The sequence below is a fragment of the Felis catus genome, chromosome B1, assembly GCF_018350175.1.
Source record: "Felis catus isolate Fca126 chromosome B1, F.catus_Fca126_mat1.0, whole genome shotgun sequence".
Classification (NCBI taxonomy): Eukaryota; Metazoa; Chordata; class Mammalia; order Carnivora; family Felidae; genus Felis; species Felis catus.
Genome location: NC_058371.1, coordinates 204,054,457 through 204,066,896, shown reverse-complemented (window position 1 = coordinate 204,066,896; position 12,440 = coordinate 204,054,457). Strand labels below are relative to the sequence as shown.

At 42.6% G+C, this 12,440-nt stretch overlaps 1 non-coding gene across 3 annotated transcripts in view; it reads right to left on the bottom strand.

The window, feature by feature from the left end:
* Positions 1 to 264: 264 nt before the first annotated feature.
* Positions 265 to 12,440, bottom strand: part of LOC101083932 — a 76,304-nt gene continuing 64,128 nt past the window's right edge. For all 3 annotated transcript variants that reach the window (XR_006597380.1, XR_006597382.1, XR_006597381.1), the window contains 2 exons: positions 5,658 to 5,823; positions 265 to 4,248 (listed from right to left, as the gene is read on the bottom strand). This is a non-coding gene — a transcript (DNA polymerase nu). The remainder of the gene's footprint in view (positions 4,249 to 5,657; positions 5,824 to 12,440) is intronic.

Genomic DNA, 12,440 nt, shown 5'->3' with positions numbered 1-12,440 from the left:
AGCTAATGTAATTTGGTGGAATTCTGCCTCTCGCCCGCCCCCCCGCCCCCACCCCCAGTAGTGACCCAGCGAGGTTCAGGAGCACAGCACAGGGAGGCCAAGAGGAGGAGACAGATGAAGGGAGTCTGAGTCATCCCGCTATCACCCACTGAGTTCAGTTCTTTCAATTTTTGTTTTTAACGTTTATTCACTTTTTGATAGAGAGAGACAAAACGTGAGTGGGGGAGGGGCAGAGAGAGGGAGACACAGAATCCAAAGCGGGCTCCAGGCTCTGAGCTGTCAGCACAGAGCCCCATGCGGGGCTCGAACCCACAAACCGTGAGATCATGACCCGAGCGGATGTCGGTCGCCCAACCGATGAGCCACCCAGGCTCCCCGAGTTCAGTTCTTTAAAGCAAAGTTTCTGAAAAACTGTGTACACAAAATGTTTTCACAAGTAGGGTCCGAAGACGACTCAGCTCATGGATTTGTTCAGTATTTCTCATGTGTCCAGTCGTGGGCAGCACTGGCAGAGCTCCCGTGTCACGGGACTCCTTGGGACAGTGGGCCGTGGGGGCTTGTGGAGGGCCGCGTGCAGCCCGGGGCCCCAAGTTCAGAAAGGGGTGTGTAGCAGACAGATCCTCAAGGGGCCTCCACGGTCCCGCCTGCTGGTCTTCGCGCCCTCGTGTGACCCCTGCCCTGGAGGGTGGGCAGACCTGCCCCTGCCTCTCACCAGGCTCAGTGGAGGTCACGGGTATGTGACCTGATCACAGACGTCAGCGTGTAGCATCTTCCTGCTGGCTGTCAAGAGCCAGGCCACCTTGCGGTAGCGTGGGGACTCATGCGGCAAGAGCTGAGGGCTGCTGGTGTGCCCCCCGGTGCAGCTCAGGTGAGACCACCGCCCTGGAGCCCCGCAAACACCGAGTGGCCATCAGTGTGTCACCCGGGAACAGATGGCCGCTGTAGTGGCCAAGACCAGCCGAGAAGGGACCGCGGAGCGAAGGAGAAGCGCGAGGGTGAGCTCTGCGGGCGTGGGGTCCAGCAGACGCAGCGGCGTGCAGAGCCCGGGCTGGGGGCTGGGCGGGCCGGCGTGAGGCGCATTCCGGACCCATCGTGGGCGAGTCACTTACGTCCTGGAGCCACGGTCACACCGCAAATGCGAGGTGGCTCTCACCACACGTCTGCCCGATGTTCTCACACTGGAAGCTTGCCCCGTTTTGCTGCCTTTCCTTGAATGAACAGAGGGTCTCCGTGGCAGGGAGATGAATTCTCCCCTCGTGTCTGCACGAGCCCCCCTCCCTTGTTCTCTGAGGGAACGTCAGTGCTGTCCAGAGTCAGAAAGCTGTCTGCTGAAGCAGGATTAAACTCTCAGAGCCTGCTTCTTCCCAAAGTGTGACAAGATCCAAACAGCACAACCAATAAATAGATATTGTGGACATACATCAAAGCCGCTCTCTGATCGTAGAGAGTATACTGTCTTCTGGAGCACACACGGTATATTCACAATAACCCATCATACATTAGGACACACAGAAAACATCAAAAGGTTGCACAAAGTAAAAATGTTAAAATAACATTCTGATTACAGCGCAAGAAAACTAAAATTATAACCCAAACCAAACCAAAGAAATAAAAAACACGAACCCCATCTCCCTAGAAATAAAACAAAAAACACTTCTTTCAGACAACTTTTGGGTGAAGAAAAATACAAACAGAAATTACATTCACTTCTAATGAAAACACTGTATGTCAGGCCCAGTGGATTACATTTAAAGCGGTGAGGAAATGTCATAGCTCTAAACACCTATATTAATAACTGAAAGAATAAAAGTACAATTGACCCTTCAACAATATGGGGGTTAGTGTGGTGACCCCCCCCTCCACACACAGCTGAAAATCCACATATAACTCCTGACTTCCCCCAAACTTAACTATTGAGAACCTCCTGCTGACAGAAAGCCTTACTGATGACCCAAACAGTCAATGAACACATATTTGGTGTGTGTCTTTGTCATAGAAGCTATTCTCACAATACCGTAAGCCAGAGAAAAGAAAGTGTTATGAGAAAAATCATCAGGAAGAGAAAATACATCTCTAGTCCTATCCTGTAGCAAAACAATCCACACGTACGTGGGCCCGTGCAGCTCAAACCTGTGTTGAGGGCCAGCTGCATATGAATGAGGTTTTCAACTCAAAAGACAAGAAAAGAACAACAAAGCAAATCGAAAGATCACATAGGAGGGAAACCATAAAGCTAGAATAAAGGCAGAAACAGAAATTAATGCAGTAGAAAACAGCAAAACACTAGATCAAATTAATAAATAAAAATCCTCGTTTCTGTGAAAAATAAAATGGACAAACCATTAGCTGCTTTAATCAAAAGGAAGCAAGCACAGATACACAAAAGAAGAAACACAAGAAGGGAAAACACAGACATGCAAGAAGTTAAAAACATCTTATTTTGCAGAACTCTATGCAAATAAATGTAAAAGCTTACGTGACACGGACATTTCTGAAGAAAGCACAATTATAAAAATTGGACCGAGTAGAGACAAAAGCGAGACAGACCGCGGAAGAATGGCCACAGAAGAAGCAGAGAAAACGATGAAGGAACTACCCCACAAAACCCACTGACCTGGGTGGTCCTAAAGGGGAATTCTATCGAACCTCAGAGACCATATAGTCCCCATGCTGTGTAAATTGCTTCCGAGCATAGAAGATGAAGAAAAATGTCTTTCATTAAGTATAAAGGTTATACTAAAACATGACAGAGAGTATAATAAAGGAAAATCACAGACCCCATCTCCTATGAATATTGATTGATGTAATAATCCTAAGTAGAATCTTGGCAAATGGAGTCCAACACCACACTGAGAAAACAGTACCCATGGCCAAGCAGAGTTTACACCGGGAAAGTAAAGTTGGTTCAATGTTAGGATATCTGTTGATAGAACTCACCACATTAATAGCACTAAGGAGAAAATTACATGGTTGTCTACATAGTTGTTGAAAAATCCTATGACAAAATTCAATACCCACTCCTGCTAAAAACCCTTGAGAAAATAGGAATAGCGGGATACTTCCTTAAAATTATGACCCCTACGCCCCAACGCTAGGGCTGGCGTCTCACTAAAGGGGAGACACCAGAGGCATTCTTACTAAGGTCAGAAGCAAGGCAAGAGTGCTCACTACTGCCAATACTATTTAACGTTGTTCTGGAAGTATTAGCCAAATGATCAGAGGCATAAGAATTGGAAAAATTTAAGAAAACTATCTGTAGCTGCAGATGACAAGGTAATATTCCGGAAATTCCTAGAGGATCAACGATAAAATAATTCATAAAGTAGCAGGAAGTCAAGCGAGCACAGCAAGTCAACAGCTTTCATGGACACCGACAGCCGTAGCAGAAGACACGATGGACGAGAGGACCTCGTTTGTTCTTGGCTGAAATGTGCCAACATTACCAAGATGCCAGCTCTCCCTACACTAACCTGTGGACTTAATGTGATCTCACTGAAAATACCAACAAGCTTTTCCACGGAACCAGCCACGAGCCCATGTGGGAAACCGACGTGCACATGGGAAACGAATGCACGGAAACGGGAGAGCCGGGGGCACGTGGCCACCCAGGCGCTGACGCGGGCGGCGGGCCCTCTACCGTGCAGCGGTGCGCTACAGGCGCACGGAGGGACACGGCGCCAGAGTAGGACGGAGAGTTCGGGCACAGGCAAAGACGGGCCTCCCGGTACGTGGTGCTGGGACAGCTGGAGAGCCGTTTGGGAAAGGCACCAGGAAACATGGCAAATTCCTTGTAACCTGGATGTAAGGACTTAAGTCCAGAGGCGGTGAGAGGGAAGACTGACAGGTCACCACCGCCAACGACCGAAACACCGCATCTTCTGTGCTGCGTAAGATACCACAGGCAGAGTCAACAGACAAACAACAAACTAGGAGAAAATATTTGTCACATCAGGGATGGACTAACACCCCTAAGGTACGAAGAACTTTAAAAAATTGAGGAAACAAGCAAAGTTTCTCACGAAAGAATGAAAGTGTCCGGGAGACGTACGGCAAGTTCAGTCTGTGGCCTCCTGCTGGCTGCCTGGCCACGGGGTGGCAACGGGGTGATTCTGCTTTCGCACCTGCTTGTTGGGTGAGGGGGTAGTCGGCTCGTCTGCCCACGGGACCCTGGGTCTGCTGACCCTGCCAGGCGCAGAAGTGTCTGAAGTGGCCTAACACAAAGTACGATGACTGTTTCGCGGTGTCAGGCTGAAAGAGAACCCGAGAAGTGCAGGTCACCGTGGCTGGGAGAGACTGCCAGTTCTCTTGGTGTTTTACTGGTTTCTAAAAATTAGTTTTATTGAAGTATCGGCCACATGTGATAAATTGCACCCATTTTAAGTGTACAGTTCAATGCTTTAAAAAAACACACACGGGGCGCCTGGGTGGCTCAGTCAGTTAAGCGTCCGACTTCGGCTCGGGTCATGATCTCACAGCTCGTGAGTTCGAGCCCCGCGTCCGGCTCTGGGCTGACAGCTCGGAGCCTGGAGCCTGCTTCGGATTCTGTGTCTCCCTCTGTCTCTGTCTGTCCCTCCCCCACTCACGCTCCGTTTCCCTCTCTCTCTCAAAAATAGACAAACATTAAAAAAAATTTGAAAATGCACACACCTATAAAACCACCAGCACCATCAAGACACAGAACATTTCTATAATTCCAGAACATTCCCTCGTGCCCCTCTGAGGTCAAACCACCCCCAATTCTGCAGCCCCAGTGAGGTGGAAATCCAATTACTGCCACTGTAGATTACATTTGCCTCCTATCTTATATGAATGGAAGCATACAGTAAGTACTCTTTTGTGTCCGGCTTCTTTTACTTAGCTTAACATACTTCTAAGATTTTTTTATTACTGAAGTATAGTTGACATACAGCGTTATAGTAGTTTCAGGTGCACAACACAGTGATTCGATAACTCTATGCATTACTCGGTGCTCGCCACAGTGAGTGCGGTCACCATCTGTCCCCAGACAGCAGTATTACGGTCTTATCGGCTACGGTCCTTGTGCTGTACTTTTCATCCCGTGACTCGTTCATTTTATTACTGGGAGTTAGTACCTCTTGATCCCCTTCATCTATTTCATGCATCCCCTCACCCACGTCCCCTCTGGAAGGGGACGTATTTATGCATCTGTTTCTAGTTTTGTGTTTGTTCATTTATTTTTTCGATTCCATACATAAATGAAATCATATGGTATTTGTCTTTCTCTGTCTGACTTATTTCACTTACCACCTAGACCCATCCATGTTGTCACAAATGACAAAATCTCATTCTTTTTTTATGGTTGAGTAATACTCTATTATACATACACACACACACACACACACACACACACACACACACCACCTCTTTGTCCATTCATCCATCGATAGGCGCTTAGGGTGTTTCCATACCTTGTCTATTATAAATAGTGCTGCAATGAACGTAGGGGGGCGTATGTCTTTTCAAATTAGTCTTTTCCTTTTGTTTTGGTAAATACCCAGTAGCAGAATAACTGATCGTATGGTATTTCTGCTTTTAATTTTTGAGAACCTCCATACTGTTTTCCACGGTGGCTACACCACCTCACATTCCCACAACGCACGAGGCTTCCCTTTTCCTCCGCATCCTCGCCCACACACCTTATTTCTTGTCTTTTATTTTTTAGCCATTCTGACAGGTGAGATGATAGTTCATTGTGGTTCTGGTTCGCATTTCCCTGATGACGAAGGATGTTGAACATTTTTTCAGGTGTCTGTTGGCCATCTGTACGTCTTCTTTGGAAAAATGTCTATTCAGGTCCCCTGCCTATTTAAAAAAATTGGATTATTATTGATATTTTTTGCTGTTGAGTTGTATAAGTTACTTTTACATTTTGGATAGTAACCCCTTATCAGATATATTATTTGCAAATATTTTCTCCCATTCAGTAGGTTGCTTTTTTGTTTTGTTGATGGTTTCCTTCAACATCTTAAAAATATCTTAAAAATAAAAGATCTTATCTTAAAAATAAAAGATTTTTATTTTGATACAGTCCCAGTAGTTTATTTTTGCTTTTGTTTCCCTTGCCTCAGGAGACATATCCATAAATATGTTGCTAAGGCTAATGTCCAAGAGATTATTGCTCGCATTTTCTTATAGGAGTTTTATGGTTTCAGGTGTCACATTTAGGTCTTTAATCCATGTTGAGTTTTTGCGTATGGTGTAAGAAAGTGGTCCAATTTCATCCTTTTGCATGCATCTGTCCGGTTTTCCCAACACCATTTGTTGAAGAGACCGTCTTTTTTCCCACTGGAGATTCTTTCCTGCTTTGTCATAGATTAATTGACACATAAGCGTGGGTTTTTTTCTGGGCTCTCTACCCTGTTCCACTGATCGACGTGTCTATTTTTGTGCCAGTTAGCATAATATTTTTGAGACTTACATTGCTGTGTATATCCTTAGTTCATTCCTTTCATTGCTGACAGTTTTCCAATGTAAGGATATGATACGATTTGTGTATCAATCATCTGTTGGTAGATATATAGATTTTTTCGTTATGACTACTATAAATAAAGCTAGTAGGAACTTTGGCACAAGTCTTTTTTTACACATGTATTTTTATTTCTCTTGGATAAATACCTAAGGGTGGAATTGCCAGGTTGTATGCTAAACATATGTTTACTTTATAAGAAAAGGATTATTTTTTTCTAAATGGTTTACAATTTTATATTTCCAACTGCAATATATGAGAGTTGTGGTTGCTTCACATCATCGCCAACACAGATTACTGGTCTTTTTAGTTTAAGCCGTTCTTTTGGGTATGGGGAGGTATCTAATTGTGGTTTTAATTTGCATTTCTGTGATAACTAGTGATATTGAACATATTTTCCTGTGCTTATTGGCATTTATTTTATGAAGTGTCTGCTTAAATCTTTGGGGGGTTACTTGTCTTCCTATCATTGAGTTGTAAGAGTTTTGTTTGCATTGGGGCGCCTGGGTGGCGCAGTCGGTTAAGCGTCTGACTTCAGCCAGGTCACGATCTCGCTGTCCGTGAGTTCGAGCCCCGCGTCAGGCTCTGGGCTGATGGCTCAGAGCCTGGAGTCTGTTTCCGATTCCGTGTCTCCCTCTCTCTCTGCCCCTCCCCCGTTCATGCTCTGTCTCTCTCTGTCCCAAAAATAAATAAACGTTGAAAAAAAAATTAAAAAAAAGAGTTTTGTTTGCATTGGACAGTCGTCTGTTGCCAGAGATGTGTATTGTATTTTCTCCCAGTCTGTTGCTCGGGTTTTCATCATCTATTGGTATTTCCGGCGTCCTATCTATGAAATCTTTGTCCCGAAGATGAAAGGATTTTCTCTTGTGTGTTCTTTCTAGGATGTCTACAGTCTTAACTTTGATGTTTAGGTCTCTGATCCATTTTGAGTCGATTTGTGTGTGTGGTGTGAGGTATGGGTCAAAGCTCATTTTTTCAAAGTGGACGTCCAACTGCTCCAGCATCATTTGGGAAAATTATTCTCCACCCCTACCTGATTACATTAGCACCTCTGCTGAAAGTGAATTAATCATGTATGTAAGGGTCTGTTTCTGGATTTGCTTCTGTTGTAATGACCTATGGATCTATCCTTATACTAACAGCACACCGTTTTGATTACTGTGGCTTTTTAAAATGTTTATTTATTTTTGAGACAATGCAAGAGACAGAGTGCAAGCAGTGGAGGGGCAGACAGAGGGAGACACAGAATCCAAAGCGGGCTCCAGGCTCTGAGCTGTCAGCCCAGAGCTGGATGCGGGACTCGAACTCATGAACCGTGAGATCATGACCTGAGCTGAAGTCAGACGCTTAACCGACTAAGCCACTCAGGCGCCCCTGATTACTATGGCTTTACAGCAAGTTCTGAAATCAGGTAAAATTCTTCAAAATTGTTCTTCCTTTTCAAAATTGTTTTCATTATTTCCATATAAACTTTAGAATAAGTTTGTTAATTTCTGCAAGAAAATCCTGCTAGGATTTTGACTGCAATCATGGGATCACGTTGAATTTATAGGTTGATTTGGGGAAAACTGGTATCTTAATAGTATTGTCTTCCAATCTATGATCATAGTATATGTTCCTCCATTGTCTAGATCTCCTTTTTTTTTTTAAAGTTAATTTGTTTTGAGAGAGAGAGTGCAAGTGGGGAAGCGCAGAGAGAGGAGAGACAGAACCCCAAGTAGGTGCCGAGATGTCAGCGCAGAGTCCGATGCAGGGCTCAAACTCACCAACCGTGAAATCATGACCTGAGCTGAGACCAAGAGTCAGATGCTTAACCAACTGAGCCACCCAGATGCCCCAAGATCTCCTTTAATTCCTCTCAGCAATGCTTGTAGTTTTCAGTGTGCACGTCATACACATATTTTGTTAAATTTATCTGAGTATTTAATGCTTTTGGATGCTATTGTAATTGTATTGTTTTACTTAAAATTTTTTCAATTGTTTATTGTATTATACGTAAATGCCATTGATTTTTTTTTTAATTTAAATTTTAGTTAGCCAACGAACAGTGAAATATTGGTTTCAGGAGTAGAATTCAGTGATTCATCACATACACACCCAGTGCTCATCACAGCAAGTGCCCTCCTTAATACCCATCCCCCATCTAGCCCACCCCCTACCCACCCCCCTACTCTCTGCATCAACCCTCAGTTTGTTCTCTATCATTAAGAGTCTCTTGTGGTTTGTTTCCCTCTCTCCTTTCCCCCCTCCCCATATGTTCATCTGTTTTGTTTCTTAAATTCCACATGAGTGAAATCATATGGTATTTGTGTTTCTTTGATTGACTTATTTTGCTTAGCAGAATACATTCTAGCTCCATCCATGTCTTTGCAAATGGCAAGATTTCATCCTTTTTGATGACTGAGTAGTTCTGTTGTATATGTATATATATAATATGTATATGTATATGTATGTATACATACAATATATATACTATATATATATTCCATTGTGTGTGTATATAAATATATATACACAATGTTTGTATATATATATTTATCTATCTATATTTTTCTATATATCTTCTTTATCCATTCATCAGTTGATGAACTTTTGGGCTCTCTCCATAGTTTGGCTATTGTTAATCATGCTGCTATCAACAGTGGGGTGAATGTGCCCCATTGAATCTGTATTTTTATATCCTTTGGGTGAATACCTAATAGTGCAACTGCTGGGTCACAGGGTAGCTCTATTTTTAGTTTTTTGAGGAACCTCCATACTGTTCCCTGGAGTGGCTGCACCAGTTTGCATTCCCACCAGCAGTGCAAGAGGGTTCTCCTTTCCCCACATCCTTGCCAACAACTGTTTCTTGTGTTGTTAATTTTAGCTATTCTGACAGGTGTGAGGTGGTAGTTCATCCTGGGTTTGATTTGTATTTCCCGGATGATGAGTGATGTTGAGCATCTTTTCATGTGTCTGTTGGCCATCTGGATGTCTTCTTTGGAAGAGTGTCTATTCATGTCTTCTGCTCATTTATTAACTGGGTTGTTTTTTTGGGTGTTGAGTTTGATAAGCTCTAGCTTTTGAACACTAACCCTTCATCAGATGTCATTTGCAAATATCTTCTCCCATTCTGCAGGTGCCTTTTAGTTTTGTTGATTGTTTCCTTCACCGTGCAGAAGCTTTTTATCTTGATGAGGTCCCAATAGTTCATGTTTACTTTTGTTTCCCTTGCCTTCGGTGATGTGTCTAGTAAGAAGTTGCTGCGGCCGAGGTCAAAGAGGTTGTTCTCCTCTAGGATTGTGATGGTTTCCTGTCTCACATTTAGGTCTTTCACCCATTTTGAAGTTATTTTTGTGTATGGTGTAAGAAAGTGATCTGGTTTCATTTTTCTGCATGTTGCTGTCCAGTTTTCCCAACACCATTTGTTGAAGAGACTGTCTTTTTTCCATCGGATATTCTTTCCTGCTTTGTCAAAGATTAGTTGGCCATATAGCTGTGGGTCCATATCTGGGTTTTCTATTCTGTTCCATTGATCTGTGTCTGTCTTTGTGCCAGTATCATGTTGTCTTGATGACTACAGCTTTGTAATATAGCTTGAAATCCAGAATCACAATGCCTCCAATTTTGTTTTTCTTTTTCAGGATTGCTTTGGCTATTCAGGGCCTTTTGTGTTTCCATACAAATTTTAGAATTGTTTGTTCTGGCTCTGTGAAGAATGCTGGTGGTAGTTTGACAGGGATGGTAAATGGCATTGATTTGTGTACATTAACTTTGTTTCCTATGCCCTTCCTAAATATTTTCATTGGTTCTAGTAGTAGTATCTTTTGTAGTTCTCTTAGGATATTCTGTGTACATGATGGTGCTGTCTGCAAATAAAGATAGTTTACTTCTTTCTTTTCAACCTGCATCCCCTTTATTTTTATTATTGTCTACTTCTGCTTTACTGCACTGGCTAGAACCTCCAGCACAATGTTGAATAGAAGCATGGAAGTAGACGTTCTTGCCTTGTTCCTATTCTTCAGAAAAAGAGCTGAGTTTTTCACCATTAACTAAAATGTCAGCTATAGGTTTTTCATATGTGCCCTTAATCATGTTAAGGAAATCCCTTTTCTATTTCTGGCTCACTGAAAATTTTATAATAAATAGCTCTTAAATTTTGTCAAATTCCTTTCTGCATCTATTGAGATAATTACATGGTTTTTCTCCTTTATTCTCTTAACATGATTAATTCCATTGATTAATTTTTGAGCGTTAAGCTAACTGTGAATTTCTTGGATAAAGCCCAAGTGGTCAAGGAGGATTGCCCTTTTTCTATACTGCTAGATTTGATTTGCTAATATGGTGAAGGATTTTGGCATCTATGGTCACGAGGCATATTGGTCAGCAGTTTGCTCTTTGTGCAACGTCTTTTTTTAGTATCAAGGTAATTCTGGCCTCATAAGAAGAGAAATATTCACTCTTATCTTTTCTGAAAGTATGTGTAAAGGATGGAACTACTTTCTTAAATGTTTGATAGATTTTACTAGTGAAGTCATATAGCATTGGGAAGGTTTTTATTACAAATTCAACTTTTTAATTTTTTTTTTATTAAAAAATTTTTTTCAACGTTTATTTATTTTTTTTGGGACAGAGAGAGACAGAGCATGAACGGGGGAGGGGCAGAGAGAGAGGGAGACACAGAATCGGAAACAGGCTCCAGGCTCTGAGCCATCAGCCCAGAGCCTGACGCGGGGCTCGAACTCACGGACCGCGAGATCGTGACCTGGCTGAAGTCGGACGCTTAACCGACTGCGCCACCCAGGCACCCCTAAATTCAACTTTTTTAACAGATAAAAAGCTTTCAAATTGTCTCATATTTTATCAGTTTTGGTAATTTGTATCTTCCAAGAAATTTGAGTTCTCAAATTTGTGGAGATAAAGTTGTTAATTTCATTCCTCTGTTATTCTTTTAATGTCTGCAGAGTTAAGGCTGATGAGCCCTTTTTCATTCTTGATATTGCTGCTTTTTAAAATGTTTTAATGAGTCTCACTAGGGATTTATCAGTTTTTTTAAAATAAAGTTTTTAAAAAGTTTATTTATTTTGAGAGAGAGAGAGAGAGAGAGAGAGAGAACGCGTGGGGGGAGGGACTGACAGAGAGGGGGACAGAGGACCTGAAGCAGGCTCTATGCTGACAGCAGAGAGCCTGATGTGGGGCTTGAACTCACGAACCGTGAGAGAGTGGCCTGAGCTGAAACTGGACACTTAACTGACTGAGCCACCTAGGTGCCCCAGGTCTATCAGCTTGATTCATCTTTTCAAAAATCCTGCTTTGGGTTTCTTTGATTTCCTCTATTTTTCTGTTTTCTATTATGCTGATATCTGCACCTCCTTTCTTCTACTTACTAAAGGCTTAAGTTGCTTTTATTTTTCTAGCCTTTGAAAGTGGAAGCTTAGAAGCTTTGATCATTTATTGTTGACTTTCTTATTTTCTAATATAAGTATTTAGCGTTGCACATTTCTGAGTACATCAGCTGCGTCTCACATGTATTTTCAAAATATTTTATTTTGGGGCGCCTGCGTGGCTCAGTCGGTTAAGCGTCCAACTTTGGCTCAGGTCATGATCTCGTGGTTCATGGGTTTGGGCCCCGCGTCGGGCTCTGGGCTGAAAGGTCAGAGCCTGGAGCCTGTTTTGGATTCTGTGTCTCCCTCTCTCTGCCCCTCCCCTGTTCACTCTCTGTCTCTGTCTCTCTCAAAAATAAATAAACATTAAAGAAAATTTTTTTAAATAAAAAAAATTAAAAACAATATTTTATTTTAATTTATTCTTTTTAGTAGTCTCTACGCCCAACACGGGGCTCAGCCTCACAACTCCGAGAGTCACATGCTCCACTAACTGAGCCAGCCAGGAGCCCCGACCTCAAAACATTTTCTAATATCCCTTGTGACCTTTCTCTTTGACCCATGTGTTATTTAGAAATATATGCTTCATT